The sequence below is a fragment of the Diachasmimorpha longicaudata genome, unplaced genomic scaffold, assembly GCF_034640455.1.
Source record: "Diachasmimorpha longicaudata isolate KC_UGA_2023 unplaced genomic scaffold, iyDiaLong2 ctg00000094.1, whole genome shotgun sequence".
NCBI lineage: Eukaryota > Metazoa > Arthropoda > Insecta > Hymenoptera > Braconidae > Diachasmimorpha > Diachasmimorpha longicaudata.
This window is the reverse complement of record NW_026973917.1, coordinates 198411-207500: the sequence shown is the minus strand read 5'-3', so window position 1 is coordinate 207500 and position 9090 is coordinate 198411.

Here is a 9090-nt window from a genome sequence, read left to right as displayed (position 1 = left end):
CTATCCAAAAATTGAGAAAGCCATAAGTGTCCCTACCTACTTTGCGCCGAAGCAATACGAATCAAAAAGAACTACGAATGGGGACTTAGAATAATTTTTCATTTTTCCCAACTTTGAAAATAATCACTTGAAAAAAATCTTAGAATCCAAAGAATAGTATACTTGATCGTTCTACAAGTCGAAAATTGGAAAAATAAGTGATATTTTTGCTTGATGCTATTTTTGTCGGTATGCAAAATCGTTGTCAAGATTCTCAAACCTTAAAATCAGGCCAGCCGGCAATTGGCGGGTGAAAATTTCAATCAATTCCCATTCCTCACATCAAACTATGCATATAACAATAGCTTTTATGCTGAATGACGGCTATCCGGCTGTCCCTATCCAAAAATTGAGAAAGCCATAAGTGTCCCTACCTACTTTGCGCCGAAGCAATACGAATCAAAAAGAACTACGAATGGGGACTTAGAATAATTTTTCATTTTTCCCAACTTTGAAAATAATCACTTGAAAAAAATCTTAGAATCCAAAGAATAGTATACTTGATCGTTCTACAAGTCGAAAATTGGAAAAATAAGTGATATTTTTGCTTGATGCTATTTTTGTCGGTATGCAAAATCGTTGTCAAGATTCTCAAACCTTAAAATCAGGCCAGCCGGCAATTGGCGGGTGAAAATTTCAATCAATTCCCATTCCTCACATCAAACTATGCATATAACAATAGCTTTTATGCTGAATGACGGCTATCCGGCTGTCCCTATCCAAAAATTGAGAAAGCCATAAGTGTCCCTACCTACTTTGCGCCGAAGCAATACGAATCAAAAAGAACTACGAATGGGGACTTAGAATAATTTTTCATTTTTCCCAACTTTGAAAATAATCACTTGAAAAAAATCTTAGAATCCAAAGAATAGTATACTTGATCGTTCTACAAGTCGAAAATTGGAAAAATAAGTGATATTTTTGCTTGATGCTATTTTTGTCGGTATGCAAAATCGTTGTCAAGATTCTCAAACCTTAAAATCAGGCCAGCCGGCAATTGGCGGGTGAAAATTTCAATCAATTCCCATTCCTCACATCAAACTATGCATATAACAATAGCTTTTATGCTGAATGACGGCTATCCGGCTGTCCCTATCCAAAAATTGAGAAAGCCATAAGTGTCCCTACCTACTTTGCGCCGAAGCAATACGAATCAAAAAGAACTACGAATGGGGACTTAGAATAATTTTTCATTTTTCCCAACTTTGAAAATAATCACTTGAAAAAAATCTTAGAATCCAAAGAATAGTATACTTGATCGTTCTACAAGTCGAAAATTGGAAAAATAAGTGATATTTTTGCTTGATGCTATTTTTGTCGGTATGCAAAATCGTTGTCAAGATTCTCAAACCTTAAAATCAGGCCAGCCGGCAATTGGCGGGTGCCGGCAATTGGCGGGTGAAAATTTCAATCAATTCCCATTCCTCACATCAAACTATGCATATAACAATAGCTTTTATGCTGAATGACGGCTATCCGGCTGTCCCTATCCAAAAATTGAGAAAGCCATAAGTGTCCCTACCTACTTTGCGCCGAAGCAATACGAATCAAAAAGAACTACGAATGGGGACTTAGAATAATTTTTCATTTTTCCCAACTTTGAAAATAATCACTTGAAAAAAATCTTAGAATCCAAAGAATAGTATACTTGATCGTTCTACAAGTCGAAAATTGGAAAAATAAGTGATATTTTTGCTTGATGCTATTTTTGTCGGTATGCAAAATCGTTGTCAAGATTCTCAAACCTTAAAATCAGGCCAGCCGGCAATTGGCGGGTGAAAATTTCAATCAATTCCCATTCCTCACATCAAACTATGCATATAACAATAGCTTTTATGCTGAATGACGGCTATCCGGCTGTCCCTATCCAAAAATTGAGAAAGCCATAAGTGTCCCTACCTACTTTGCGCCGAAGCAATACGAATCAAAAAGAACTACGAATGGGGACTTAGAATAATTTTTCATTTTTCCCAACTTTGAAAATAATCACTTGAAAAAAATCTTAGAATCCAAAGAATAGTATACTTGATCGTTCTACAAGTCGAAAATTGGAAAAATAAGTGATATTTTTGCTTGATGCTATTTTTGTCGGTATGCAAAATCGTTGTCAAGATTCTCAAACCTTAAAATCAGGCCAGCCGGCAATTGGCGGGTGAAAATTTCAATCAATTCCCATTCCTCACATCAAACTATGCATATAACAATAGCTTTTATGCTGAATGACGGCTATCCGGCTGTCCCTATCCAAAAATTGAGAAAGCCATAAGTGTCCCTACCTACTTTGCGCCGAAGCAATACGAATCAAAAAGAACTACGAATGGGGACTTAGAATAATTTTTCATTTTTCCCAACTTTGAAAATAATCACTTGAAAAAAATCTTAGAATCCAAAGAATAGTATACTTGATCGTTCTACAAGTCGAAAATTGGAAAAATAAGTGATATTTTTGCTTGATGCTATTTTTGTCGGTATGCAAAATCGTTGTCAAGATTCTCAAACCTTAAAATCAGGCCAGCCGGCAATTGGCGGGTGAAAATTTCAATCAATTCCCATTCCTCACATCAAACTATGCATATAACAATAGCTTTTATGCTGAATGACGGCTATCCGGCTGTCCCTATCCAAAAATTGAGAAAGCCATAAGTGTCCCTACCTACTTTGCGCCGAAGCAATACGAATCAAAAAGAACTACGAATGGGGACTTAGAATAATTTTTCATTTTTCCCAACTTTGAAAATAATCACTTGAAAAAAATCTTAGAATCCAAAGAATAGTATACTTGATCGTTCTACAAGTCGAAAATTGGAAAAATAAGTGATATTTTTGCTTGATGCTATTTTTGTCGGTATGCAAAATCGTTGTCAAGATTCTCAAACCTTAAAATCAGGCCAGCCGGCAATTGGCGGGTGAAAATTTCAATCAATTCCCATTCCTCACATCAAACTATGCATATAACAATAGCTTTTATGCTGAATGACGGCTATCCGGCTGTCCCTATCCAAAAATTGAGAAAGCCATAAGTGTCCCTACCTACTTTGCGCCGAAGCAATACGAATCAAAAAGAACTACGAATGGGGACTTAGAATAATTTTTCATTTTTCCCAACTTTGAAAATAATCACTTGAAAAAAATCTTAGAATCCAAAGAATAGTATACTTGATCGTTCTACAAGTCGAAAATTGGAAAAATAAGTGATATTTTTGCTTGATGCTATTTTTGTCGGTATGCAAAATCGTTGTCAAGATTCTCAAACCTTAAAATCAGGCCAGCCGGCAATTGGCGGGTGAAAATTTCAATCAATTCCCATTCCTCACATCAAACTATGCATATAACAATAGCTTTTATGCTGAATGACGGCTATCCGGCTGTCCCTATCCAAAAATTGAGAAAGCCATAAGTGTCCCTACCTACTTTGCGCCGAAGCAATACGAATCAAAAAGAACTACGAATGGGGACTTAGAATAATTTTTCATTTTTCCCAACTTTGAAAATAATCACTTGAAAAAAATCTTAGAATCCAAAGAATAGTATACTTGATCGTTCTACAAGTCGAAAATTGGAAAAATAAGTGATATTTTTGCTTGATGCTATTTTTGTCGGTATGCAAAATCGTTGTCAAGATTCTCAAACCTTAAAATCAGGCCAGCCGGCAATTGGCGGGTGAAAATTTCAATCAATTCCCATTCCTCACATCAAACTATGCATATAACAATAGCTTTTATGCTGAATGACGGCTATCCGGCTGTCCCTATCCAAAAATTGAGAAAGCCATAAGTGTCCCTACCTACTTTGCGCCGAAGCAATACGAATCAAAAAGAACTACGAATGGGGACTTAGAATAATTTTTCATTTTTCCCAACTTTGAAAATAATCACTTGAAAAAAATCTTAGAATCCAAAGAATAGTATACTTGATCGTTCTACAAGTCGAAAATTGGAAAAATAAGTGATATTTTTGCTTGATGCTATTTTTGTCGGTATGCAAAATCGTTGTCAAGATTCTCAAACCTTAAAATCAGGCCAGCCGGCAATTGGCGGGTGAAAATTTCAATCAATTCCCATTCCTCACATCAAACTATGCATATAACAATAGCTTTTATGCTGAATGACGGCTATCCGGCTGTCCCTATCCAAAAATTGAGAAAGCCATAAGTGTCCCTACCTACTTTGCGCCGAAGCAATACGAATCAAAAAGAACTACGAATGGGGACTTAGAATAATTTTTCATTTTTCCCAACTTTGAAAATAATCACTTGAAAAAAATCTTAGAATCCAAAGAATAGTATACTTGATCGTTCTACAAGTCGAAAATTGGAAAAATAAGTGATATTTTTGCTTGATGCTATTTTTGTCGGTATGCAAAATCGTTGTCAAGATTCTCAAACCTTAAAATCAGGCCAGCCGGCAATTGGCGGGTGAAAATTTCAATCAATTCCCATTCCTCACATCAAACTATGCATATAACAATAGCTTTTATGCTGAATGACGGCTATCCGGCTGTCCCTATCCAAAAATTGAGAAAGCCATAAGTGTCCCTACCTACTTTGCGCCGAAGCAATACGAATCAAAAAGAACTACGAATGGGGACTTAGAATAATTTTTCATTTTTCCCAACTTTGAAAATAATCACTTGAAAAAAATCTTAGAATCCAAAGAATAGTATACTTGATCGTTCTACAAGTCGAAAATTGGAAAAATAAGTGATATTTTTGCTTGATGCTATTTTTGTCGGTATGCAAAATCGTTGTCAAGATTCTCAAACCTTAAAATCAGGCCAGCCGGCAATTGGCGGGTGAAAATTTCAATCAATTCCCATTCCTCACATCAAACTATGCATATAACAATAGCTTTTATGCTGAATGACGGCTATCCGGCTGTCCCTATCCAAAAATTGAGAAAGCCATAAGTGTCCCTACCTACTTTGCGCCGAAGCAATACGAATCAAAAAGAACTACGAATGGGGACTTAGAATAATTTTTCATTTTTCCCAACTTTGAAAATAATCACTTGAAAAAAATCTTAGAATCCAAAGAATAGTATACTTGATCGTTCTACAAGTCGAAAATTGGAAAAATAAGTGATATTTTTGCTTGATGCTATTTTTGTCGGTATGCAAAATCGTTGTCAAGATTCTCAAACCTTAAAATCAGGCCAGCCGGCAATTGGCGGGTGAAAATTTCAATCAATTCCCATTCCTCACATCAAACTATGCATATAACAATAGCTTTTATGCTGAATGACGGCTATCCGGCTGTCCCTATCCAAAAATTGAGAAAGCCATAAGTGTCCCTACCTACTTTGCGCCGAAGCAATACGAATCAAAAAGAACTACGAATGGGGACTTAGAATAATTTTTCATTTTTCCCAACTTTGAAAATAATCACTTGAAAAAAATCTTAGAATCCAAAGAATAGTATACTTGATCGTTCTACAAGTCGAAAATTGGAAAAATAAGTGATATTTTTGCTTGATGCTATTTTTGTCGGTATGCAAAATCGTTGTCAAGATTCTCAAACCTTAAAATCAGGCCAGCCGGCAATTGGCGGGTGAAAATTTCAATCAATTCCCATTCCTCACATCAAACTATGCATATAACAATAGCTTTTATGCTGAATGACGGCTATCCGGCTGTCCCTATCCAAAAATTGAGAAAGCCATAAGTGTCCCTACCTACTTTGCGCCGAAGCAATACGAATCAAAAAGAACTACGAATGGGGACTTAGAATAATTTTTCATTTTTCCCAACTTTGAAAATAATCACTTGAAAAAAATCTTAGAATCCAAAGAATAGTATACTTGATCGTTCTACAAGTCGAAAATTGGAAAAATAAGTGATATTTTTGCTTGATGCTATTTTTGTCGGTATGCAAAATCGTTGTCAAGATTCTCAAACCTTAAAATCAGGCCAGCCGGCAATTGGCGGGTGAAAATTTCAATCAATTCCCATTCCTCACATCAAACTATGCATATAACAATAGCTTTTATGCTGAATGACGGCTATCCGGCTGTCCCTATCCAAAAATTGAGAAATCCATAAGTGTCCCTACCTACTTTGCGCCGAAGCAATACGAATCAAAAAGAACTACGAATGGGGACTTAGAATAATTTTTCATTTTTCCCAACTTTGAAAATAATCACTTGAAAAAAATCTTAGAATCCAAAGAATAGTATACTTGATCGTTCTACAAGTCGAAAATTGGAAAAATAAGTGATATTTTTGCTTGATGCTATTTTTGTCGGTATGCAAAATCGTTGTCAAGATTCTCAAACCTTAAAATCAGGCCAGCCGGCAATTGGCGGGTGAAAATTTCAATCAATTCCCATTCCTCACATCAAACTATGCATATAACAATAGCTTTTATGCTGAATGACGGCTATCCGGCTGTCCCTATCCAAAAATTGAGAAATCCATAAGTGTCCCTACCTACTTTGCGCCGAAGCAATACGAATCAAAAAGAACTACGAATGGGGACTTAGAATAATTTTTCATTTTTCCCAACTTTGAAAATAATCACTTGAAAAAAATCTTAGAATCCAAAGAATAGTATACTTGATCGTTCTACAAGTCGAAAATTGGAAAAATAAGTGATATTTTTGCTTGATGCTATTTTTGTCGGTATGCAAAATCGTTGTCAAGATTCTCAAACCTTAAAATCAGGCCAGCCGGCAATTGGCGGGTGAAAATTTCAATCAATTCCCATTCCTCACATCAAACTATGCATATAACAATAGCTTTTATGCTGAATGACGGCTATCCGGCTGTCCCTATCCAAAAATTGAGAAATCCATAAGTGTCCCTACCTACTTTGCGCCGAAGCAATACGAATCAAAAAGAACTACGAATGGGGACTTAGAATAATTTTTCATTTTTCCCAACTTTGAAAATAATCACTTGAAAAAAATCTTAGAATCCAAAGAATAGTATACTTGATCGTTCTACAAGTCGAAAATTGGAAAAATAAGTGATATTTTTGCTTGATGCTATTTTTGTCGGTATGCAAAATCGTTGTCAAGATTCTCAAACCTTAAAATCAGGCCAGCCGGCAATTGGCGGGTGAAAATTTCAATCAATTCCCATTCCTCACATCAAACTATGCATATAACAATAGCTTTTATGCTGAATGACGGCTATCCGGCTGTCCCTATCCAAAAATTGAGAAATCCATAAGTGTCCCTACCTACTTTGCGCCGAAGCAATACGAATCAAAAAGAACTACGAATGGGGACTTAGAATAATTTTTCATTTTTCCCAACTTTGAAAATAATCACTTGAAAAAAATCTTAGAATCCAAAGAATAGTATACTTGATCGTTCTACAAGTCGAAAATTGGAAAAATAAGTGATATTTTTGCTTGATGCTATTTTTGTCGGTATGCAAAATCGTTGTCAAGATTCTCAAACCTTAAAATCAGGCCAGCCGGCAATTGGCGGGTGAAAATTTCAATCAATTCCCATTCCTCACATCAAACTATGCATATAACAATAGCTTTTATGCTGAATGACGGCTATCCGGCTGTCCCTATCCAAAAATTGAGAAATCCATAAGTGTCCCTACCTACTTTGCGCCGAAGCAATACGAATCAAAAAGAACTACGAATGGGGACTTAGAATAATTTTTCATTTTTCCCAACTTTGAAAATAATCACTTGAAAAAAATCTTAGAATCCAAAGAATAGTATACTTGATCGTTCTACAAGTCGAAAATTGGAAAAATAAGTGATATTTTTGCTTGATGCTATTTTTGTCGGTATGCAAAATCGTTGTCAAGATTCTCAAACCTTAAAATCAGGCCAGCCGGCAATTGGCGGGTGAATATTTCAATCAATTCCCATTCCTCACATCAAACTATGCATATAACAATAGCTTTTATGCTGAATGACGGCTATCCGGCTGTCCCTATCCAAAAATTGAGAAATCCATAAGTGTCCCTACCTACTTTGCGCCGAAGCAATACGAATCAAAAAGAACTACGAATGGGGACTTAGAATAATTTTTCATTTTTCCCAACTTTGAAAATAATCACTTGAAAAAAATCTTAGAATCCAAAGAATAGTATACTTGATCGTTCTACAAGTCGAAAATTGGAAAAATAAGTGATATTTTTGCTTGATGCTATTTTTGTCGGTATGCAAAATCGTTGTCAAGATTCTCAAACCTTAAAATCAGGCCAGCCGGCAATTGGCGGGTGAAAATTTCAATCAATTCCCATTCCTCACATCAAACTATGCATATAACAATAGCTTTTATGCTGAATGACGGCTATCCGGCTGTCCCTATCCAAAAATTGAGAAATCCATAAGTGTCCCTACCTACTTTGCGCCGAAGCAATACGAATCAAAAAGAACTACGAATGGGGACTTAGAATAATTTTTCATTTTTCCCAACTTTGAAAATAATCACTTGAAAAAAATCTTAGAATCCAAAGAATAGTATACTTGATCGTTCTACAAGTCGAAAATTGGAAAAATAAGTGATATTTTTGCTTGATGCTATTTTTGTCGGTATGCAAAATCGTTGTCAAGATTCTCAAACCTTAAAATCAGGCCAGCCGGCAATTGGCGGGTGAAAATTTCAATCAATTCCCATTCCTCACATCAAACTATGCATATAACAATAGCTTTTATGCTGAATGACGGCTATCCGGCTGTCCCTATCCAAAAATTGAGAAATCCATAAGTGTCCCTACCTACTTTGCGCCGAAGCAATACGAATCAAAAAGAACTACGAATGGGGACTTAGAATAATTTTTCATTTTTCCCAACTTTGAAAATAATCACTTGAAAAAAATCTTAGAATCCAAAGAATAGTATACTTGATCGTTCTACAAGTCGAAAATTGGAAAAATAAGTGATATTTTTGCTTGATGCTATTTTTGTCGGTATGCAAAATCGTTGTCAAGATTCTCAAACCTTAAAATCAGGCCAGCCGGCAATTGGCGGGTGAAAATTTCAATCAATTCCCATTCCTCACATCAAACTATGCATATAACAATAGCTTTTATGCTGAATGACGGCTATCCGGCTGTCCCTATCCAAAAATTGAGAAATCCATA